Source organism: Rhineura floridana, chromosome 7 (assembly GCF_030035675.1).
Source record: "Rhineura floridana isolate rRhiFlo1 chromosome 7, rRhiFlo1.hap2, whole genome shotgun sequence".
NCBI classification, from domain to species: domain Eukaryota; kingdom Metazoa; phylum Chordata; class Lepidosauria; order Squamata; family Rhineuridae; genus Rhineura; species Rhineura floridana.
The window spans coordinates 111,009,871-111,035,529 of record NC_084486.1 but is presented as its reverse complement, the minus strand read 5'-3'; the positions used below and the strand labels follow the sequence as shown (position 1 = coordinate 111,035,529).

The 25,659-nt window shown below is 43.0% G+C and overlaps 1 long non-coding RNA gene across 1 annotated transcript in view; it reads left to right on the top strand.

Annotated features, from left to right (window-relative positions):
* LOC133389360 (uncharacterized) overlaps nt 1-25,456 on the top strand; it is a 109,888-nt gene extending 84,432 nt beyond the window's left edge. The window contains exon 4 of the long non-coding RNA XR_009764074.1: nt 21,529-25,456. This is a non-coding gene — a long non-coding RNA (uncharacterized LOC133389360). The remainder of the gene's footprint in view (nt 1-21,528) is intronic.
* The last annotated feature ends 203 nt before the right edge of the window (nt 25,457-25,659 follow it).

Below are 25,659 nucleotides of genomic sequence, written 5' to 3'. Positions count from 1 at the left end.
TCTGCTTTGGTGGGAGAACTGTCTGTGGGAACTGGCAGACTGTCAACTACTCCCCCTCCCTCATTGTCCTCGAAAGCCTCATCTACCTCTGATTCCTTCCCCTGCTCTATCTGGGACTCAACCGACTCCCCTCCCTGATCCTCCTGGGAGAGCTGGGGCTCAACAGAGTTGTATGAGGCTTAATCCCTTAGTAAGTGTGCTTACTAAGTAAGGGTGCATCCATCTTTATTCCTGAGTGCTCCCATTTAACATCTCCACAACACTAGGCTCCCTTCTTCCTACAATGGCCTTCTGATGACTGACCTGGCCTCAGGGAACTTAAACCTTTCTTGCCAGAGGCAAATAGGCTAGATTAAATGTTTCCTACCCAGGCTTCAGGTGAGAAGGAATGATCCCATCACTTCAGCTGGACCTGGGTACACCCTCATTTAACTAAGATTTCTAAATGTCCAATCAGAGAAATTATTTTGTTTGACTGGCATGCTCCAAGCAACTGTGGTTGATGCTTAATGTATCATGCTTAATGACATCACTAGGGGCCACCCTGTGACATCAGTAGGGGCCACCCTGTGACATCAGTAGGGGCCACCCTGTGATCACTAGGGGCCACCCTGTGACATCACTAGAGCTCTCCCCGTGACATCATTATGGCCCACACTGTTACATCACTAGGACCCACCCCTGAAATTTCAGGGTTTGGGATGCTTCTGATCTGGCAACCCTATGGCAAGATGATACAGAAAGTTTATACAGACAACCACCTACCCCAGAGTAAACTTTCTCACTATGTATGAGAACGCTTGAATGTATGTATATTTTCTTGCCAAGTGATAAAAAGAACTTTTTCATGCATCCGGTGCAGAAGGTTGGTAAACAGACAACCATAAGGCCAAAATTCTTCCCCCCCCAATTTCCCCAAAATATTCTCCCCCTACATAAACCATTAATGGGCTGCTTTCTCTGGTGAGATTATTTTCTCCAATTGGGGGGCAAGGGGGTTGGTGCTTTTTTTAGCAGGTCTTGTCAGGAAATGTGGCGACAAGGAAGCTGTGGGAAATGACTCGTGTTGTTTCCAGCTAACAACACTCCCCAGAATGCCTTGGGAGCATTCCACAAAGTGCAGGTGGCTGCGAGCTTTGGAGACAGTCTTGTACTGTGAGTGGCACAGGGTTTTTGTTATTTTTTTTTTAAAAAAGTTGAGAAAGAAAGGGGGATTTAACCCTTGCTCTTCCCAAGAATTTAAGAGAAATTTATCTTCTCCCTCTCCCCTATGATAGTTTCAGGAGAGCTCTAACAATAAGTAGACCAAGTAACCAACTAAGGGCACAATACAAACTCCCAGCTGCTGCTGGAGCTCCCTATTGCCACTTCATCTGCAGCCCTGCCATTCTTTGCAGCCATGGCAGAAGGTGGCAGGAGGCAGGATTATTGAGCCTGATCCCTGCACCAGCTCCACACTGGCAGAGTGATCAGGTCCAGATTGGGCCCAATGCCATTACATGACAGCTGTGATACTGGCATGGGATCCAGGGGATCCCAAGCTGACTCAGCCACTCCTCAGTCAGCCTTGAGTGCCAGATTTCACAGCTTTCAACTGGTCCCCACTGGTGGGAAAACTGGCAGTCAGTCTCCTGCCCACCTACATATTCAGTGGCCAGCAGGAGGCTGGCTCAGCCAATACAGCTTAGTGAAGGGACACCTCCACTCAATCCAAACCCCTCAAACCCTGGCGTAAAGGGGGAGGGTTGGATTGCTTTGCAAGTTGTTATATGCATGCTGTAGCAAGCACCCACTAGTATATGGTTGTGTACACATTCATTCAAATAAATGCACAGCCAAGAAGCTTCCTGACCCTCCTGTGAGTCCCTGTGCCATCCTGTCACTCTCAAAGCCAGTCATTCACCTTTTTCCTAGACTACTTAGACCTCCATCCTATCTCTGGCCTATTAGCTTTTCAGATCTAGGCTTCAGCCCCTAATTGCCCACAAAGCTGCCTCCTCTTTATCTTTCCTCGCATCTTAGATTAGTGAAAACTATATTAGTCTGCAGTAAAAAAAACTACACCAGCTGGATAGAAATTGACTTGGGACTTTTCGATAGGTCACTTCCACATGTATTTGGCTTGTTAAAGCAGTGGCAAACTAAAGACATTTTAATTAACCAGACTCTTAATAACTGATTACAGAGAACAGAATGAGTTCTGAGAATTTGTGAGATAACATGACTCTTCAAAGTAACTCAGATTATTATGTGATTTCCTAGCCTTGATTATGGGTGTTGATATTCATTCTCAACTCCATTGGGGGAAACAATTGTGATATACTGGCCCCTGAACTGATCTGATTACAATTTTCTTGCCTTTGAACGACTGCCATGCTTCCTGCCCACATATTTCTATCATACAGAATGTTGCAGATATCATCTAATTTGATGAGAGTGAATATTATAGCTGCTCTATCTGATTTATGACTATTATAAATAACTATGGTTCTATTATTGCTCTGCAAGTCTGCACACACAAGAGATGTTGCCAATATGTTCACCTGTTGATGAATAACATGCTGTTGTGGTTTGCTTTTTTTAATCATTGTTCCTATGAACCGATGTATACATTATGCACAAAATATACAACCTTGTTAAATAACTACACACAGAAAAGCTATTGGACAAGGTCAAAGAAAATTAGGCTCAGACTGCATCTTGGACATACATGTGTCACAGTAGCCTAAATATGTAGCCTAAACAGGAACTAGAATTATTAGACCTCTATGTGAAGAACTGGAGAAACAGCAGAGAGAGAGAGAGAGAGAGAGAGAGAGAGAGAGAGAGAGAGAGAGATCATTTAACCCTTTCCTTCCCTATTTCCCCACCAAATCATGCACACCTCCTATGGATTTTCCCTCCATGAGTTTTAAAATGCATGCATTGTGGCTGATGGACCAAGTGGTGGATTTACTTCTTCTCCTGGAACTTATATGCCACTAACATTCCTGCCCAGCTGCTCTCTGGCCAGAGACTATATGCACATGGGAGCATGCCAGAGCATCAAGAAAACTGAGAAACCCATTATGCTTGGAGATGCAGGTGGGAAGAGAAAGAGAGACCTTAGGCTGCATACACACCATATATTTAAAGCAAATTATCTCCCCAAAAGAATTGTGGGAACTGTAGTTTGTTAAGAGTGCTGGCAATTGTAGCTCTGTGAGGGGAAACTCCCAGAAATCGTTGGGGAAAATAATGCACTGTGTGTACACAGAAGATGTTGCTGCTAGGATTGTGGACTTTGGAGTTAACAGAAGAAAGGATGGATGAAGAGGAGAGATATGGTGACAGGAGGGGGAAGAGAGAATAGAGAAGGTATGGCAATCCTGCAGCTGTAGGAGCCACATGCAGCTTTTGACCTAATTTTAGGCTACCGTTGGCCTAATTCCAGAAGCCCTCTGCATGGGATCAATTTGTACATCTGACTAGAGTGCTCTGTCCCTCCTCAAGAAGCTCACAGAACAGTGAGGAAAAAGATCTGGAAATAATAATAATTGTTGTTATTAACAACTAAATCTATATCCCACCCTTCGTCTTGAAGGAGCCCAGGTTGGTAAACAAAACAATTTAACATGTGTGTGAAAGAGGTGGGGAAGGACTACCCATGCCTACTTTTGGCTTACCCACCGACTTTGGACCCTCCCACTGTCAGTATCTGTGCACTCATGCACCCACGCACACATACCAGATTGCTCCTGAGGGAATGTGGAATGTGTCCTTTGACAGTTGCTCACCCCTGGAGTAGAAGCTGCCTAGGAAATCAGTGGATAATGGACTCAGCACAGGGAGGCTATCTGAGTGACAGTTACCTTCTCCCACAGTTCCTTCTGCCATATAAACACAACCCCCTAAGCAGTGGTGGCTGGTGCCCGTTGGATCTGGTGGAGCAGAAGGCAGAGGTCCTGACAATAGATGGACCCAAAGCCATTGACAAGCAGAGCCAACTCACTCTAGCTTTGGCCCCATCCTCCTTCCTGCTGAGTTCTACAAGGGCCACGCTAAGACAAAGGCAGAGAAAGTTGACAGGCAGTGCTACCCCCTTGGACTGGTTTTAAGTAAGGAGGCAGGCAATTGAGGGATGGCTGAGAGCAGACTGAGGTTGGGGGGGCACTGCTCCATGTGCCCTAACAGACTAGCTTCCACTGCCCCTAAGAACATAAGAAGAACCTTCTGGATCAGGCCAGTGGCCCCTCTAGTCCAACATCCATTTCCCACAGCGGTCAACCAGATGCCTGTGGGAAGCCCAGAAGCAGGATCTGAGCATAATAGCACTCTATCCAATTGTGATTCCCAGCAACTGACATTCCAGAGGTATACTGCCTCTGATAGTGGAGGTAGAACACAGGCTAATTAAAAACCAAGAGGAGATGATACTCTGTGCTCAGATCAAAGGAGAAACAGTGAAATGACTCCTCTTTTCCTATTGCTTCTCTCTCTTGATTGTGCCTTCTTTTTCCAGCCAATATCCAGTAGCTCTTACATTCCCTTCTTTATATGAGAAAAGGAAAAGGATAAATGTACCTGTAGCCTATTGCCTAAAAGAAATTGCCATAGCCACTAGCATCTCAGCTGTGTGGTGTCTCTTGCTTACTGTGCAGTCTCTGAAGATGGACCTGCAAGCTCCGGAATCATTCACAGCCTCTCAGTATTTTGAACTGCTTTTGTGGGAGGCGTTCAGCAAAGACCAAAGTCTGGTCTAGTAGGACCTATTGCTCTGCTAATCATCTTTTTAAATACCGTGGGAAAGAACGTTATTTGGAGATGAGGAATGAGACACGAGGCAAAGGTACTTATTGCTTCTCCCCTCCTCTCCTTATTAGGGTTGCTATCTTTTGATTTTGGGCTTCGTAGGCCCAGAAACAATGGGTTGTATCCAACATAGCACTATGTGAACATTCCGTCAATGCAAGGATTTCTGTTAAATGTGTTCTAGGGCTTCCACCAACCCTCTGGAACACATTTGGGCAGGGTATGGGGTGTGTGAGAGGAGGAGGAGAAGGAGGCATGTCCCATAGTGCAATAGGAAATTCTTGCACTGATGGAATATTTTAGTTGAATACTGTTCAATGCCTGGGTCTGTTCAAGGGACTCAGAGCCTGGTGGATCTAAGTAGGAGCAGAGCTAAGGTGTTGTTTTTTTCCTGATTGCTCTTGGAGCTGTTGCTGACAGATATCATAAGCTGAGCCCATGCTTGGTTTCTGGTCAGATGACATTCTAGGTCAGGGTTAGGAAACCTTTTTCAGCCTGACAGCCATATTGCATTCAGGGCAACTTTCCAGGGACCACATGCTAGTGGTCAGTGGGGCCACAGGCAAAAGTGGGTGGAGCAATGGATATAAATTTTACCTATGTACAGTAGGCTAGTTTCTCCACACACACCCTCTCTATCCAACATTCAGGCAAGCATGAGTCATTATCAAAGTTCAAGAACATTCCAGCCATGTCAAAACATTCAAGAAGATTGTGGAGCAAGGCTGCTGAGGGGTGTGGTGTGGAAAATAGAGGGTGGCTGATGAGGGGGTGTGGCCTGAGGACAGATAGAGAGGCCCAGAGGGCCACATTTGACCCCCTAAGCCTTAGGCTCCCCACCTTTGGTCAAGGTGCTTATGGAACTGATGTAATAAGAAATCCCATAGCTGTGGCTACCTTCCATGCTGCCACCATGTTCTGTCACCATAATTTTTTCATCAATAGACTACAGCCACCATCAAGCCTCAGCTCTGCCAAACCTTGGTCTCAGAGCATAGTGATGTTTTTTCATCTCAATGGGTTCCATTATATTTGATGTCTTATTCTATGTGTATGCAACACTGGTGTGTATATATTTAAACTGGTGTGTACATATGCCATATGTTCATGAAATCCAACTTTTTTCCCCTTTGGTTTGAGTTCTGTGGTCTGAGTGATTACTCTGATGGTAGTGGCAGCCAGGAACTGAATACAGCTGAAATGCTTGAAGTTGACTTCAGACAATGCTAGAATAATTATGTTCTGGAAGCAGCCTGAGGATGGCGCAACTATTCCCACAATTCTATTTTAAATTCTAGAATTCTTCAAATCCATCACAATCTGTGGAAATTCATGCTGTAATAATGGTGTCAGGAATTTTGTTTGGTCTGTCTGGTGCAATGAAGAAAAGCCTTTTCTTCTCAGATTCAGGTTTACAAGAAGTGTAAGGTCAGAAAGGCCAAAGGATCCTGCAACATTCCTTTGTTAGTGTTGGATGTATGCACTGGAGATAAAAGCTCTGAAGGACTGACCTTTAAGCCGAGAGCATCATCCACATGGCACACTTAAAACCTGCTTTGAAAACAAGTCTGGAAAACATAACCACTTCCTGTGAAGAATGTCATCCTTAGAGATGGAAGAATTTGTCAATTTCTGTTCTCCCAGTTTGTCATTTTTTCAGTCATTCAGTTCTCCACATTTCTGCAGCAATTTGCAATTTAAAAAATCAAAATTCATCAGTATTTTCGTGTGAATTTCTTCTAATAAACACATTTTGCTGCAGTTTTGACTGATGTATACGTTTTTGCAAGCAATTTCTCCTAATGTATTTTGTATGTTATTTTCACTAATATATTCATTTTATGCACATTTCCACCTAATACATGCATTTTTCTAAACACTGATTAGTTGGAGACTGCATTGCAAAATTCAGATACATGCAAATTTCAAAGGGTGACTGTGTTTCAGTTCTCATATTGTTTCTGAAAGTACAAATTTGATACATTTGGCTTTAAACTGAATCACTTTTCTCCCTCATCCCTAGTCAACCTATTCCAAAGGCATCACTCTCCAGATACTTCTTCAGTCTTTTCTGATATATTCTACCCATCCCCAAGAGAGAGAAAATGAATCAATAGCTTTCCTGGAAAGTGTTTGTTTGCCCAGTACTCAAACCTTGTATACTTAGCAAGTAGTTTGAAAGGTGAGGTACTGGTTATTAATATTTACCTAGATCAATTATGCTACAGTGCTAGTTGACAGATGCTGGCGGATTTCATTCTGTTCACATTTTTAAGCAAAATGATCTGAGGCACACTTTCTGGACCAATGCACAGAACAGAACTCAGTTATCCATTGGTTTACTTCTCCAAATGTATAATACAGTCCTCAGCTCAAAAACCATACAAAGATATGTATAAAAATTATTTTTGGTTAAAATTCATACAAAAATGTACATTTTAGGTGCATATTTTAGAGTAATGTATGCAAAAATGTTCATTTTGTGAAAAAATTCATTAAGTTAATACAATGTTTAAATCATCATCATCATCACCATCACCATCATCATCACAGATAGATGTGGAAACAGGATGGAATGGACTTTTGAATGAACACGTGTGAAACTGACATGGATCGAAAACTGAAAAGAACTGGTTTTTAAGCCCAAATTATCAAACTGTACCCAAAAGGCAGTAGAAAGCCAATGTAAATGCTGAAGCTCTAGAGCAGCCTTGTCCAACCTTTGGGCCACAGATGTTGCTGGACTACAGTTCCCATAATTCCTGACCATTGGCCATGCTGGCTGGGGCTGATGGGAGTTGCAGTCTAGCAACATCTGGGAACCCAAAGGTTGGACAAGGCTGCTCTAGAGCCATGTCTTCTACCAAGAAGCAGGAATGGAATGGTCAGGCAATTTCGGTCTCTGCGTTTCTCATGTTTCCAATCTTAAATCCAGTTCTCTACATTTCTGCAGAATTTCGTGATTTTTTTTAAAAAAAATCCTCATGAAGTTTGTTCAGCATTTTAGTGCAAATTTCTCCTAATAAACACATTTTTGTATGGAGTTTTTACTGGTGCACACATTTTTGCAAGCAATTTCTCCTAATATAATGCATTTTTTTATGTTACTTTCACTAATATTTGCCACCCTGGGCTCCTGCTGGGATGAAGGGCAGAATATAAATCAAACAATAAATAAATTGATTTTTATGCACACTTTCCCTAATATATGCATTTTTGTAAACATTCTTTGCATCACAAAATTCTGATATGTGCAAATTTTGAAGGATTGTTGTGTTTCAGTTCTCATATTGTTTTGGGAAGTGTGAATCTGATAGATCTGGCTTTAAATGTGAACTGAATCAAATTTCTCCCCCATCCCTAACCAGGAGCATCCATTTTAAACTACCAGAGCTTTGTACATTTCCCTTGCACTCTACACTTGTTGCATTCACACATGTTCCTTGAACATGTGCGAGTGGAGGGCATGCTATCATTGCTCTCAGGACTGGTGCCAGTTTGCCGTGAGGCCCCATTTCCCCCCTGTGTGTGTGTGCGCACGCATGCACTTAAATACATCCTGTTGAGCCACTTCGTGCATCAGCGCACATGCCTGCCATCATCCAAGGTCATTTTGGATGAGGGCAGGCATACACGCTGATGTGCTGACACAACCAAGTGTACTTGAGCATGTGCTGGCTGCGTGCATGTGTAAGGATGATGTTGGCTGGGGCAGCGGAGCTCCCTCTCTGCAATCCGCACCACTGTCCAATTGCAGCCCATATCCAATGCTGGCAGGGATCGCAGAGCAGAAGCTCCATCCCTCCAGCTGAAGGGCCCTCAGTCAGTGCCCAACCCGGCCACCCACTGGCGCTGGGCCTGATTCCTCCAGGCCTCCACACATTCATTTTGGGATAGACTGCTCACATTGAGGAGAGCAGAAAGACATCTATGTCTCCACAGCAGAAAGACATCTGTGTCTGCAATGTTGTGCTATGTGAAGAACACATACAAAAACATTTAATGATAACACAGGAGCAAATGACAGAAACCAAGACCTCCCAATTCTCCTAAGGATGAATACAAAGGAGAGCTGAACTTGAAGAGGTTACAAAACATTGTGAGAAGGATCATCTTAAAAAGAGCAAAATAAAAAAAATCAATCCAACAAGAAACTATCAGTGCGCTTGAAATTCACTGTAAAGATTGTAGAAATAAACACATGGCTAGCATTACTGATGAACTAATTTTTTTAAAAGTAAGGTTCTGCAGAGCCTAAAAATAAAATGTGCTTAGGGGCACTATTACTGAGGCTGGTGTCCTTCCAACAACAATAATAAAAAAAACTTATTTTGGTTAAGATGTTTTTCTGACCAATCTATCATTCTAATAAGAGCAATCAGGAGAAAAAACAGCAGAGTGTTTTCTAGAATTGTTTTCAAAGCAGGTTTTAAGTGGGATGCTTGAATGATATCAGTGGAAAAGTCATTTTTGAACCCCTTAGGTCACCACACAAATCTAACACTAATAAGGGGATGTTGTATGTCGCTACTGGAGTGATCATTCCTGTTGACTGGTAATATCAGCAAACATTCTAGAAATGTATATTGTGGGAAGGGATCATCAGTCCAGGACATGCACTAGATCTGACGGGGTCCCAGGCAAGCACCGTCCAGATGCACTCCTGACCCACTCACCCCCCCATGAAGACAGCAGCAGCTGCAGCTTCTCCACTTCTCTGCTGAGCATTAGGCTTAGTGCCACTGCCACCCATCTGCAGCAGCAGCACCTTAAGCTACAAAAAAAAGCTAATGATATTTTTAAACACTTCAGAAGAAGGGGAATGATAGTATCCACTCTAGTGGATCCTCCAGGACGTACATGGCCTGGCATTTACCTCACTATGCTGGGTGCTGACTGTGCCCTACATCAGTCCAACAAAGGAAAGATGAAAGTTCTTTCAAAGCACTTTAAAAAATGCTTGCAAAGCCATATGTTCCCTCATGTAAGAAATTTAAGTCCAAAAAGGGGAGTACTGGGTTATGTCTCTGAGCAACTTCACATATTTTCAGATGAACGCTGGAGGGCCACACCAGACATTAAGAGAAAGTTCCATGGACTCATGACATCTTTTTCTGCTGCTGTTGGCCACAGATTGGAACCATATAGGCATAAAGATTGCACTTCTGTGTTTACCTCTCTGAGGCTAATAGCAGCTCCAGTGCATGATGATTATGATTGGGGTCATGGCACGGGGACAGACCCTGATACAAATAATCTCATTCTGCCCCCATAGCTGAACTCTCCTGCCATGTCTATTTTGAACCTACGATGTTTTATGTATACACCTACAGATTTAAAGTGGGAATGTGACACAAGTTTGCAATGATGTGTATTATTGTGCTATTACACTTGTCTGAAAGCTGAATTTGGCAGCAGATCACTATTGGATGTGTGTGCAATGGCAAATCCAGGCTTATCCCTGCATAATGTGTTAAAATGACCCCCAGCACATGCTAACAGCAAACATGTAATATAATATGATCAGCAAGAAAGTACCTTCAGAGCCCCAACATAGTGATGTATTAAAAATGGAAGGTGGCTGCACTAGTAAAAGGGAGGTGCTAAATATATCTGAGCTTGTTTGAAGTGAAACCATAATAAAAGTAACACATTTCAGGCAAATACTCATCCTCAGGGAAGCCTGAAAAAATTATATCTGCAACCACATGTCAATAATTAGTGCAACAATGTCTGATATACATACAGTATAATCCAAATTTTAAGAAATCCTCATAAAATACTATTGAAAAGGAATATGCTGAATTGACTGTAATGAACTCAAAACTGCTATCCTATAATACGTACATGGGAGTAAGTCCCAATGAATAGACATGCATAGGATTGTACTGTAAAAGCATCAACATTAGAAGTATCAACATTGATGATAAAATATGTGTTGATATTACTTATCTGTACTTCTATATGATCCTGAGAAATATGATCCTGCATACCATTAGTATTTAAAAATACAAACAGGGATTCTTTCTACATAGAGCTGAACACAAGAGGGGAAGTATCATGCTCTATTGGTGCTTTTGTTAAAAAAAAGTTGAGTGGGCTTGACTATAAATTAAAATTATATTTTCAAACACCTTGAATGGGAGTTAAACTGTTATAAATAGATAGATAAGGGAATATGCCAGCAATTGCTTTTTGATTGTTGCAATCTCAGGAACACTTACTTGGGATTAAGCACTATTGAACGCAGTGGGGTTGGTTTTCAGGCAAATATGCACAGGATTTCACTGGAAAACAAGCTGGACATCAATATGCAGAAACTCACTTAAATCAGGATTGCATTTGGTACATCTTAAGGCACAATCCTACAGGGATTTATGCCGGGCTGTGAAAATGGCCAGGTCGAATATAGCTTACTGCTGGCGTGCTCCTGTATTTATTTCCTAAAACTCCCTCTCGCAGCTGCTGTTTCTCTTTTTTTCCCTTTGTTTTTCTTGTTTTAGCTTTAATCTTAACTTCAACATTTAATTGTGAAGCAGCCAGGCATGTGAGAGATTTGTTTCTTTTTGCTTCGGCTTCTGAACAACTGACTCCTTGTTCGACAACCTTCCGCACTTCATTTTCGCCAGTGGAGAGGTCTGGTTTTATCTTTTGTTTCCCCCAGGGACTCTTCAGCAGAGGTAGGCTCTTACTGAATCCCAGTTGGAACAGGCCCTCTGCAGTTTTTGGTAGGAGAGGCAGAGTTAGAACACTCTGCAAATCATCCACTTTACTGCCAATTTGAAGGAACTGCCCCCGCCTTAACCTGAAGCTCTGGTCTATCTTGGCTTCCCTGGTGAGGTTCCAGAGGTCCAGCTTAATTACATCCCCATCCAGGGGTGGTGGAGTACAATGCTCACCAGGAAAAAGTGCAGAGACCTAGGAATTATTCCCAGCCTGCAGGATGGTCTTCCTGAAGCACCAAAAAGGCAATTTAAGATTCATCAGTTCTTCAAGCAGGAGGTGGAGAAGGAGAACAGTGAGCTGCATAAGTCAAAGCAGGATATAGTATCATCTACACAACCTATGCTGGACTGGTCAGTAGATCTTAAAGGGACAATACAAGAGCCAAGCTCTCTTAGACAATCAGACTTCAGAGCTGGCTCTAGCAGAACATATACCTACTATAAAGGATTTGCAACAGATAGTTGCGACTGATCCGCAAGACAAAGCTGAAGCTGGCCTGATAGATCATCTTATGCAGAGACAGATCCTCGTGTTCAATGGTAATATCTCAAACCTGAAATATAAATCCATCTCCACCCAAACAGAAGAAACAGTACAAGGCAACCCCCAAGTTAAACGATGGCTCTCAGTGATTTGTGAGGAACTGGGTCTTATTAAAAACTTCCTTTCAGAAAGTAACAGTCTGCTAACAACACTGGCTGAGAATTATAAAATCTTAGGGAGGGAACCTTGGACAAAAGAAATTGAAAATTGTGGCACTCAGTTTGGGATAACATCTAAGAAAGCTGTAAAGACCTATACAAAGGATGCTACTAAAAAGCGCCTAAAAGGGGACCATATGAAACAAAAGAAAAGTAAGAATATTAAAAATATTAAAAATGGAGGGAACCCATTGCTGCCGGAATAAACATCTAGAAAGGCTGGTCAAACTGTGAGACAGCAACTTAAACCCTGACTCCAACAAGACAGAACAGATATCTCCTAAGGGGAAAAAGAAAAAAAAATAGGATCAAACAATGCTGCCAGCCGGCAACAGATAGATGAGGAAGAAGTTGGGGAAGAATGTCAAATAGGAAATAAAGCAGCTAAGGCATCCAATCTCGAAGAGAAGCAGGACCCATGGGCAAACGTACTCAATGTCAATGTGGGAAAGACTGATGACAATCTTTGTATCACCAAGTCGAGCCCCGTATACTTTTGTAAGGAGCAGCAGTTGGACACCTATACGAGAAACAGCTGGAATTTAGTGATGATACCGCAAAAGCTAGCATTTGTCAGTTACCCAAAACCAAAGGGTCTACTGATGCAGCCTGAGCGCATACTACACCTTTTGTACATCGTAAACAGAGTGTGGCCAGGAAAGCTGGGTTCAAAGGACGTAGCCTATGTTGAATATTTGTATTTTAATGGAATTAGAGCTCGGGCTATAGTCACGTTCAAAGACAGGGATACAGTTGATTTCATCTATAGAGCCAGGGAGGCCTTTTCCAAATACAACCTAGAGGTTATAAGATTTTTTGAAAACCAGGCCCCTCCAGTTTCCTTATGCGATACCCCTGCTGTCTGTTATAAACGAAGTGCTAATGTGCTGGGCTGTGGGGAATTAAGATATGGTGGATCTTTTGCTGAGCCAGCTGGGTCCCTGCTCAGTTGAACTACTCCAGTGTAAGTCCCTCATCCCAATTCATGCAGCAAAACCCCACCCCTCCCAGCTCAGCTGAGACCAGTGTAAATTAAGCCAGTGTAAAGAGGTGTTCTCGGGTGTGGCAGGAGCAGGACTAAGGGGAGGGGGGGACTTATGCCCTATCCTGCATCCATTCAGCTTGGTTGTGTGACCCCCAGTCCCCAGCATAAGTTAAGCAGTGGGAAAGGGTGGTCTAAGTAAGCATACACAATAGCTCTGTTTTTTGCTGCTTTTATTTTCTTTCCACAGGGCTCTGCCAGCTGAGCCAACACTATCTCCTTTCAAGGGTTCTTGAATGGAGTTAGGATTTGGCATACTTTAAGCCGGTGTAACTTCAGCTGCCTTAAATTACACAGGCTTCCGTGATGTAGGATTGCTTTGCCCATCAATTTCCTCCACACACACACACACAAAGTTCCTGACATCTGGAGAGTCAGAAGTTTCAATAATATTTTATTTCAGACTGTACTGAAGGCCTCAACAACAGATGACAATCTGTTGATGATGACACATGTCCCTGCAGTAAAGCATGCTGTGACTTGTGCATGTGCTTTTAACATTGTGGCACCAGTTCATTAAAATTCTCTTCCCTCTGAAGTGAAGCAAGCTTCAACATTGTTATGGTTTCAATTTTTATTGAAAATTTTTCTTTTCTCCCAAGCCTTCTTAAATTACCCTGTTTTATTTCTGCCATTTTAATCCTGCTTTATTATTTATTGTTTAGTTGTATTGTATTTTATTTTCAGGGGGAGGTTTGCATTAGATGTTGTAATCTGCTTTTTGGAGAACATTCCTCAAAAAGCAGGGTATAATTTTTTAAAAAAATAAGTAAATAAATCAATTGCTTGCATGGTCTGAAGCATGTCACTTATATGTACAAGAACTATGGCTTTCTGTGATTTTTTTTCTTTGTGCTTATTGAATCACAGACAATACCAGAGCTACAAAACTAAAAGGAAGGAGCATTTGGAGTCAAAGAGTATAACAACTGAATGTTGAACTTAATTTTCATTCTCTCTAGAGCTATAACCTATAGAATGTGCTGAAAAGCAGAATGAGAAACTGTTCCATTTGTGTGAAAGGCAATGAGTTTATGTTGCAATAGCAAAAACTGATGGTATCCGTCAGAACAAAATGTCCCAGCTGTCCAAGCAGATGAACAATGGAACTAAGCTGCTAGGAAGCTGCGAAAGCTCCCCCTCTTCTTTTTTCTGAAGATGAAGGAAAAGCCAAACAAACATTCAGTCTGGGCAGTTTTTAGTCATCTGCTTCTAATGGGATAAGATAGGGCAGGATAGGTTAGGGTAGATTATCCACTGAAATGAATTAAAATTCTCCTTGCAGTAGTGTAGTGGCAAATTCAGAAGTGCAGGATTTGTTCATGATAATCAAAGCCACGCCCTTTTGTTGCTGCTGGGTTGAGGTGAGATCCTTATTAATACCTTCTCCCACAACAGCAGACATCCCTCGGAGCCAATAAGCATGAAAGGGGAGAGTGTTAGCTACTGAAAAGAGTCTTCTCAGTAGCAGACTCACCTTTTTCCACTCTGATTGGCTCCAATTAGTAGGAAAGGACAAGGACGCATGTTAGAATACTCTTTTCAGTGCCAACACACTCCCCTTTCATGCTGTTTGGTTCATAAGATGCTGGAGACATAGGGACCCTGCTCCCAAAAAAGTAAGGGGTCTAAGACCTCCTGAGACCCTGGATGACTACACCCCTGTCTCCTTGATAAGAAGCTGCCTGATATACAGAAAGCAGTCTGTTGGTCTCTGCTTTTCCTTTGCTTTGTAGTGATGCCTGGAGCTGCCCAGCAGCCGGTTCTGTTCCTGCCCCTGCTGTTTGTGAGGGAGACATAGCAAGGCAGGGATCTGAGAGGCTCCAAACCAGACCTGTCTAGAAGAAACAACATCAGCCTCTATCATAATTGTCACATTGCTCTGCAAGCTCAGACAGACTAGGGCAAACAGCATCATCTGTGTCAAGCACTGGGCAGAAGGGTGAAGATGGGTCAGGAGTTTGGGGTCAGCAAGGTTACAGCTTCCCTCCCTCTGCAGAGTGGGGGCATGTGAGATACATGCATAGGAACAGATTGACCTTTCTTTGAGCTACAGCAGGACCTAGCAGCCACAGCCACTAAGCCAGGCCAGGAAACCAGGTAGTCTACCAGTTGGTCCTTCACCATAGTAGGAGCTCTGCAGAAGGCATGAAGCAGCTACATGCTACCAGCCTAAGCTACAGCCACTTACAACACCCCTGAAAGAACAGCAGTGTAAGACAACATTCTGGAAATACAAGCATCCAGTGGGTTCAGCCTCCTACCTGCTGAGGACTAGCGAACAGGCACTGTCCTCAGTATTTTTATCACTTCTGAGTTAAATGACCCTTTCCTGCAGAGACTATGCTCTGCCCATGGACTGAGCAAAAGCCTAACACCGCCCCTTTAAGGGCTCTGTAGAGTCAATTTCCAAAGAACTCTCCAGACGCTCCACTTAATGGCACTACTCTCTTCATGGGATAAGGATGGAGAACTTGTGGTCCTCCAGATGTTGTTGAACTTATTAGCAGAGGTGCTTGAATAATGCAAACAGAGTCCAGAGAGAAAATCCTGGTGAAAGTTTACTGAACAAACTGAACTTTCTGTAAAAGTATACAACTTCAGCAGAAAGAACAGAGGGCTTTTGCCTTTTTGACAAGTCTTGTTCAGAGTAAGGTTAGACATTTCAGGTAAAACATCCTGTGAGGAAGAATACTATCGGAACATGTGCTACCTCAGTAAAGATCATGCCACCTTCCCAGGTTGCTATGTAACACCATCACCCCCTCCCCTCTTGGCTTGTTGACTTTAACCGTAACAGCAGATTTAACCCTTAAGTGATATACTGAATGATCCCTGCTGTTCCACTTCTAAAAAATTTTACAATTGTTTTAAATTTTTTAAATTGTGTTTTAAATTGTTTTTAAAAGATATGTTTTAAATTTGTATGTTTGTTTTTGATGTTTTTAGTTGCTGTAAATCATCCAGAGAGCTTTGGCTATGGGGCGGTATACAAATACAATAAATAAATGAAATAAAAATAAATAATAGAACTACATTTCCCATCAGCCCCTGCCCCCATGACCAATATTCAGGGATGATGGGAGTTGTAGTCCAACATTTGGTGGGCCACAGCCAGAGCTGCCCCTAGGCACCAGGGAGCAGGGCAGTTGCCCCGGGCCTCGTGCTTTGGGGAGCCCTACGCTTGGCGATGAGAAGCTGGGATGTAGCAGGGTTTTTTCTCTTCAGCCCTGCAGTCTTGCCAGCTGCTTCCCGCTCTTGGGGAATCTCCCGCTCTTCAGCTGTGTGCCTGAGCGGTTTTTCCCCTCTCCGCTCATCAGCTGTGAAGAGGGTGTGCATGCAGTGCTTAGCTAGCTAATTTTAGGCGGAAGGTTTGAATCCCCTGCCTGAGTGGCTTCCTTGTGCTGCCTGCCGCCTGCTCATCAGCTGTGCAGCGCGTTTACAGGCAGCGCTGGCCGGCTTATTCTGGGTGGGAGGTTTGAAAGAATGAGGGGGCCCCCAACTATGCTTTTGTCCTGGCCCCCGCACATGCTAAGGACAGGCCTGGCCACAGGTTTCTCATTCCTGTCAAAGGCTGTGCCTAAAGACTCTGGGACATGCTACCTGATTTCAATGTCAACTCTATTGATGGGAATTAAGTAATAATAATTTCTGTAAATCATATTTACCCCATGCTTAATCGAAAAAGGTTCCCAAAGCAGTTTATGACAATCAGTAGTAAGGCAGTGTCTCATAATCTAAAGGCTCATAATCTAAATTGAGGGAAAGTAGATGAGGACTGAGAAGGGGAAGAAAGCAAGATGAGGCACCAGTGTTTAAATAAAGTTGTGATTTTTATAATGAGCAGCTGGAATAAAAACAGCCTGACAGAATGGTTGCCATTAGGTGACAGTTGACGGAGGGCCAAAGGCAGCTGGTTGCTCAGCAGAGGCAATGGAATAGACCTGCTTCATTTCTCTCTATCCCTATCTCTCTCTGCTCTGCTCTGTGGTCTGATGGGAAATAATATGTCCCATCCTTTGGAGTGCAGGCCATTCCTCTCCCCCCATCATCCAAGAACAATCGAGTCCAAGCCTACTTAGCTTTACCAATGTTTCACCATTCAGTGGACTTTCTGGACCATCCACTGGCTTTTCACCTGTGCCCCTGTGTACTCAGGAATTCAGGAATTAATATATTTTGGGTACCAGAACTGGGAAAGTCCTCTGCCGGAGATGCTAGAGCAGGAACCACCACCTTTTGGGACCCATGTGCCCATTTGCAAACTGGAGGAACTGTTGTGGGCACCACACACACACACACCACATCCAAGCACACACTAGTGGCTACAATAGAATGCTTCTTTCCAGCCTAATTTCATGCCCCCAAAATCTGCTATGGAAGATCTCCAGCCAAAGTTTAATTTCTCAGAGAATGCATGCAACCATTGCTTCTTCATCCCACAATTCTAGGTGTATAGTCTCATATCTGTAACACCAGGCAGGGACTTGTTCAGCCTGCAATCTCCATCTTGGAACTGAATCTACAAGCTAATTTCATGGTCACAACATCAGCCTAATGATTATACTTTGTAGCTTTTCCTCGTTCCCCTCACTATCAGCTTTGTGTAACTTTTTGCCTGATAATTTGCCTGGGGAATTTGAAAGCTTGCCAGACTTTTGTGATGTTTTGGTTGGTTCCAATAAAGCAGCCTTCACCAACCCAGCATCCTCCTGATGTTTTGGACTATAAACTCCCAGCAGCCTCAGCCAACACTGAGTTAATCCAGAAGTGATCACATCAAACCTTGTTGTGTACAGTAATTCAGCAGATTCACATTGCCAGAGCTTGGGAAAGTTACTTTTTTGAACTACAACTCCTATCAGCCCAATTCAGTGGCCATGTTGGCTGGGGCTGATGGGAGGTGTAGTTTAAAAAAGTAACTTTTCCAAGCTCTGCACATTGCAGCCTCCCTTTGAAGTTCCTTTGTTCAAGGATGGCCACCTTAAGGTCAGTTACAGACAGAGCTTGGAAAAGTTACTTTTTTGAACTACAACTCCCATCAGCCCAATCCAGTGGCCATGCTGGCTGGGGCTGATGGGAGTTGTAGTTTTAAAAAGTAACTTTTCCAGGCTCTGGTTACAGAATATCCTGGGAGGCTGAAACGCAGAGCTTGGAAAAGTTACGTTTTTGAACTACAACTCCCATCAGCCCCAGCCAGCATGGCCACTGGATTGGGCTGATGGGGGTTGTAGTTCAAAAAAGTAACTTTTCCAAGCTCTGCTGAAATGTTACATGAACTTTTATGCTATTATACATAATACATTTGCTGTCTTTCAGGTGCCACTTTTCTTATAAGGAGAGACAATCCTTGGAACTATACTTTGTTAAGGGTGCTGAGAACTGTTAAAAGATTCCTGTTACCCTCATTGCTGGGAAGAGGCATCGATTGTTAAAGCAATTATAGCTCTGTGAGAGGAATAGCGGTCTCCTCAACAATGCTCAAGACCCTTGACAAACTACAGTTCCCAAGATTCTTTGGGAGAAACCATGACTATTTAAAGTGATATGATACTGCTTTAAATATATAGTGCAGATTGGGCCCAGGATGAGGAAGCTGTGGCAATCCAAATGTTACTGGAGTCCAGTGTCCATCAGCTTTAGCCAGTATAGGAGTTGTTGTCCATCAACATCTGAAGGGCCACATCCTCGCCAGCTTATAAGCATGGCTCTGTATTCTCTGTATATCAATCTATCAAATCAAACATGAGTTTGTATTTAAAAGTAGGTGTTATCTCAAATGGGCAAATAATGCATATTTAACTTGATTTTTCTGGAAGAATGAAGCCAGGACCCTCAACAGAAACTTGAGTTGTCATTTCACCCTTGTTCCATATAGTACGTTTGTCTCCTTGCACTCCCAGATTTATCAGTGCGTTATGCAGACTGCACATAATTTCATTTTACCCAGGAAGAAAGTCATTACAGGGTTTCGGGCTCTACATTTTTCCCCCTGGCACAACATGATACAGACAGAGCAGTGTGCAGTAATTATGGAAGGCTAAGAAGCATAACTGTTAGCAGGATTCAGACTCATCCATTTTGAAAATAACCAGCTTTTCCCATATCTGCGCAATTATGTCATTTGTTAACAACTGACAAAATCTCTGTTTCATTTTGCCTCACTGTGCCAGATGATTAAGGTATTTGCGAAACGTGTAGTTCATTGTTTCTAATCCAATCAATGCCATATCCATACAGCTGCTCCGCAGAGGTAAAATGTTCTTTAGACCTGTGGCAAGTAGAAGGTAATGTTTTCATACTTTGAAGGCTAGAGAACATTGACATCAGTTTGAAGAGGGGAACACACTTGCATTTTCTACTCCTCTTTAATAGCCAAAAGGTTTTTGTTTTTGTTTTAAAGCCATGGGATGCCAAACCTCCATTAAGCTAGAAAATTTGTCTCCTAGAGACATTTAATCGAGAAGAGAGAGGGAAATAAATTCCTGTTTGGGATTCACATTAAATCTTGATAGGATCATATGCTTAATTTGAGCAATGTAGCCCATTCTCATTAGGGGTGAAGACATTTGGCTGTTTCTCTATGTGCTCCAGTCCATTATGATGACTTAAATGGTTTTAAAATGGTTTCAAATGGGTGGCTTTTAATAGAGGCTAGCAGCTTATCACCGTGTATTCAGTTGATCTGTCCACTGATGAATACTACAGCTGAATCAGGCAAGCAGGGCCAGCACCAAAGAGCGGCCGGGTCAGGCCCTGGCCAAGGGCCCTGTGGCCCACAGGGCCCCCCAAAGGGCCCCTCATTAGGGTGGGGGAGTAGCGCTCCCCTTCCATGATCCACAGCAGGCTCCCTCCCACAGATCGCATGGAGGGAGCTTTCAGGCTGCTCACCCATTCTCTCACTCCACCTACCTCTCTCTCCTGTCTTCTGAGGCTGTGAGCACTGTGTGTGCAGGGTTGCCATCAACCAAGATGGTGGCGGAGGCTTTTTTAAGGGGATGATGCTCCTACCGCCATCTTGGTTGATGGCAGGCATGTGCGTGCGTGTAGCATACCGTGCATGCATGCCATCAACTTAGATGGCGGTAGGAGCATCAGCCCCTTAGAGAAGCCTCCATTGCCATCTTGGTTGATGGTAGCCCTGTGCGCACAGTGTGCACAGCAACAGGAGACAAGAGAGAGGTAGGTGAAACAGGCAGGAACCGCACGCCTGGAGTCATGTGTGGCGTCAGCCCTGCAGGCAAGGTTGAATATATGAAGAACAAATGTTACAGGTCTATGCACAGGAGAGAGAAATGCTTCCAGAAATCTTCCCACTATGCAAAACACACTGAAAGCTGCAAGAGAGACTCCTGTGAACTCCATTGCTGTTAATTGTTACTAGTGCCCTGTTCATTCATTACTTGCATGTAGCGCCTTGCCAAGATAATGGAGGACTGGGGCCATGTTTTTAGCTCTACTTCCTGCAACAACAGCATGTAGGATGCAGTTGTTTGCAGTGAAATTCCTGTATGAGTAGGGGCTCGGCATGATCAGGACACTCCGTTGTGCAATGTCCTGATTGCACAGAACTCCTACACATGAGCAGGTACCTGGGCATTGGGTTTTTAACCACAGATAACCTCACACAACATGTGTGAGGCTAGGGTCAGTTCTCAGCATCTCCAGGTAGGGCTGGGAATATCCCCTGTCTGAAAACCTAGAGAGCTGCTGCAAGTCGATGTAGGCAATACTGAGCTAGATAAACCAAGGGTTGGACTTGTACAAGGCAGCTTCCTATATTCCTACAAGTTTTTATTTATTATGCAACTTTGTGAACAATCATCTACGCATACCTCTTGTACAGAAGCCTGTTTGGGATGTGGGTTCTGCAAGAACAGATGCAGTACATAATGTGTGTTGCAACACACCAAACATGTTCAGTGGGGTTTCACACGTTTTATTTATTTATTTATTTATTTATTTAGTATATTTGTATGCTGTTTTTCATCACCAGGAGACCTCAAAGCGGCTTCCATAGGAAAAATAAAACAACATAATAAAAACAATTCAGAACATCATCATAATAAAAAACTTCAACAGTATCAATAAATAACACCACAAAATATAAAAAACAAGCTTAAATCTCAAATCAATCTAGTCTGCAAAAGCATATTTCAAGTGTGTATATTTCAAGTGTTCACACAGCTCCACTTACATTCTGTCAGTATGAGAGTCGTTTCTTGTTACCCTCAACTTTAACTTATTGCACTTCTTTCTCATTTAAAGATCCAGAAGAATCGCAAGAAGTAAAAGGCTGAAGAGGAGCAGTAGAAGCGAAGGCAAGGCGTCTTCCATCGTGGGATATCAGGCTGCCATTCTGCTTATGCCTTCTCCCATCAGCGGGGTTATGCTGATCTTACAGCTTTTGGGCGGATCATTCATTAAAGGAGAGCTTTGTTAACTGCAGTACTTGGCAACAATTTGGCAGAAGTCAGACAAGCTGAAGAAGCCAGCTGATAATTTTCTGTGTCCATTTTCACAGCCAATTTATGAGATTTTCAGATAAACAGGGGGGGGGACCTCCATTTTCTGGCATTGCAATGAGGTCTTCTAGGTACTGCCTTGATTAATGTAGCACTTCTCTATAGGCTTCAGTACCAGTCTGCATATAAAAAACAAACTGAAATTGTCCCACCTTGTTTAGCTGTATTGTGGGCCAGAAATCTGTGCTTCTTATAGTGTGGTGTAGTGGTTAAGGTGTTGGACTATGACCTGGGAGACCAGGGTTCGAATCCCCACACAGCCATGAAGCTCACTGGGTGACCTTGGGCCACTCACTGCCTCTCAGCCTCAGAGGAAGGCAATGGTCAGAATCAATTTGAAGGCAGTCCATTTCCATTTTTTTATAATGAGATGCAATCAATCTTAATGGTAAAAACTTACACTCTGATCCTGTACTACACATGGGGCAGTTACAGATGCATGTGTGCAGCCCTTTTCTCCTGATTCTTTCTTTCTTTCTTTCTTTCTTTCTTTCTTTCTTTCTTTCTTTCTTTCTTTCTTTCTTTCTTTCCTCTGAGCAAGCACGGGGAGTGGGGTCTAGCAGCAGCCAGAGGATCTAGAAGCAACACTATCCAGAAGGTGGCAAGACTAGGAGCAGGTATATAGAGGTTATTGTATCAGCAGTTTACAAGCAGTGACTGAGGTTATTTATGCAGCAATTAGCCTGGCCCCCCAACCTTCCTGGAGTACTTATAGTCAGACTCAGACATGGGAAGACTTGAAAGTGGGAAGCCTCTACCAAGTGAGTGCCGTGCTGTCTAGACAAAGCTTTGTTTCAGGCTCATTGCTGTCTCCATTCATGATGGCATGGCAATGATTGTGGGGGGCCATGGTCAGGGGTGTATCCAGGTAAGATATATTTTTCCAGTTTTCTCAGTGGAGAATTGTTCTGGGGTACAATCTCAGGGGTTACCTCTGTGTGCCCGATCTCCCCTGGTCTTGGTTCATGCAGTAGTCCATGGTTTAGTCCTCAGAAAAGGAGATCCCATCCAGATTTTGCTCTGGGGCCTTGACACCTTTCTAAAAGCTAAACCCTACCAATCAGCTGGGCAGGGAAGCAACAGGGACTGGAGCAGGGCCATTGCTCAGTAGCAGAGCATCTGCCTTGCATGCAGAAGGTCCCAGGTTCAACTGCTGACATCTCCAAGTAGGACTGGGAGAGACTTTTGTCTGAAATGCTGGAGAGCCGCTGCCAGTCAGTGTAGACAATACTGAGCTAGATGGACCAATGGTCTGACTCTGTATAAGGCAGATTCCCATGTTCCTATGAAGCAGGAATCCTTTCCTAAATATATAATCATTGCAATTTTATCTTTTAAAACACAGTTTTGTGTGCCCAGCCCTGGCATAGAAAGGTTTACACGCAGCATTGAGACTGCATGTAATTGCATGTTATTTTTATGCAGATAATGATATAAATATGGAAGTCTGATTAATACATGCAGTTCCTTTAGATGGATCAGGGCACACAATTTTAAATGTGTCCTTCAAATTGGAATTGTGAAACAAACATCAGGCATAAGTTCTTACATAAATCGTACAACAGTCACCAGTATTTATATCACACTATGAATAGCTGCATCCTTGACATTCCTCAGGCTTTATGAACCTGATTTTTCATCAGAGAACTGATATACCAGGCAAGTATGTTGCTACTGAAAAAGTATTTTAATACATAGTTATTTTAGAAACATAGTTTGCAAGTTTTGACCTTTTTATTCATGTAACGCATGATCATACAGTGTTTGAACAATTCATTTTGTCAAATTATTAAAATCCTAGAATGAGTCCCTTTGTTCCTTTTCAAAGTCATCACCATCCAAGCTGAACCAATTTTATAATAACAGCCAATTGCATTTTTTCAGTGCCCAGAAGAAATTCTTCCGAAGTCTACCAGACCATTAAGGGTTCTCATTAGTTCAGATCAGCAGTTAGATTTTAGTTGTGTCCTGATCCATAGCAATCTCCATGTCTGAGAAGAGATGACAGTCCAAGTAAGATGTGGGAGGCAGACTCAGGCCTGTGCAAGTTGCCTTCATGCTAGAGTGAAGTCAGGACACTTGGCAAGTACAAGAGTGTGGGTCAGAATGCAGGAGCAAGAGATTCAGGACCACAGGAATAAATTCTGCAGCTCAGACCAGGAGGAACAAGTTGCCTCAGCACTGACTTCCTGCAACAGCCAGCACATCATATTGCGGCCAAGGGGTGAAATCAGACACAGATACAGTAGTTTGGGTTGAACAAAGGGCCACTTTATTAAAACTATAACTAAAACTCCTCAAAGTGACCTGCAGAGGGGAAACCTAGGTGCAGGGACTGTCTATAAGCAAGCAGCTTATAATACAGCTCTCGGGCAGCCATCCCCTGCTGGGGCATGGGCAAGACCTTCTGCTTACCCCTTACCCCAGCCACACCCTGTAGGTGAGCAGGGGGCCTTCCCACATCATGGGGGCGTGCCCTAGTGATGTCATTAAGCATGATACATTAAGCATCAACCACAGTTACTTGGAGCATACAACTTAAAGAAAAATATTTATCTGATTGGAAATTAAGATAGAAATCTTAGCTAAATGAGGGTATTTCCAGGTCCAGCTGGAGTGACGGGATCATTCCTTCTCACCTGCTTACATAGCCTGGGTAAGGAACTGGGTTAGGATTGTGCTGTTGGTAAGGCTTGACCAGGAATCCTCTGCAACAATATCCATATCAAAGCAGGATTGGCAACCCTCTGCTTGGAATGCCCTGCCTGCCTTTTAACATGGCTGCTCCAAACTTATTTACAGACTTGACCCTTCACTGCAGAGAGAGGTTTCAGAAATGAATAAGAGTTAAGAAGATTCTCTACTCTTTCCTGCCTACTCTGTGGGCTGCTATAAACAAGAGCCAACCCAATTCTAGTGAGTAGTAACTGACAGAGAGAAAACACATATGGCAGTAGCATGCGAACAACAGCAATTAAAGCCACACTTCCCAGTATGTGAATTCTCTTTTACCACTATTGGGCAAGAAACAAACTATCATGCAAACAACAAGGTGCATCATCAGTGGGTTTAAGGGGGTTGAGCTGAACACATGGAACCACCGTTGCTTTTATGGATGTAAGGGAGTAAGGTCAGAGGTAAATGAAATGCAAATAGAAAAAGAAAAAAGACCATACCAACCACAACAAGATTTCTGTGAGTAAGATAGAAAGCATCCCAAAACCAGTCAGGGTTCCTAACCCAAACTAAAAAATTTGTGGCAGCCAGTCAGCCAAGGTCATAGAAATCCCCATGCAGCACAACCTGACCTGGGGGCTGCAGTTAGTGCAGAATGCTGCAGCAGGATTGCTGATATTAGTGAGACCCTATCAGCACATAATAACTCTGCTCTGAAATCTGCCCTGGTTGCTGATTTGTTGCCAGGCCAAGTTCAAGGTGTGCTTTCCATGTTACGGATGCCACATCATACTGAGTTCTGCTCTTGTAAGAAACTGATCCTTTAGTGTGGCAGTATCTACCTATTTACATTAGGCAGGCACCTTCATTGTAATCATTTTGGCACCTGCAAAAAACATTTTTATTTAGGCAAGCATACCCAGGCATATAGAAGCTATTATTTTTTTATCTGTTTTAACTCATTGTTGGTTTTATTGTTTTGAATGTTTTTAAATACCTGTCTTTACCTGTTTTTGCCAATAATTTTATTGTTTTAATTCCTTCTATAAATCACTTTGAGGGTTTTTTTTCAATAAAGCAGTATATAAATGTTGTAAATAAAATAAATAAATAAATTTAAGCATCACTGTGGCCCTTGTGTCTCTTTCCTCTTTTATACCAAGTCAGGCCATTTGATACCATCTAGCTCAGTACTGAT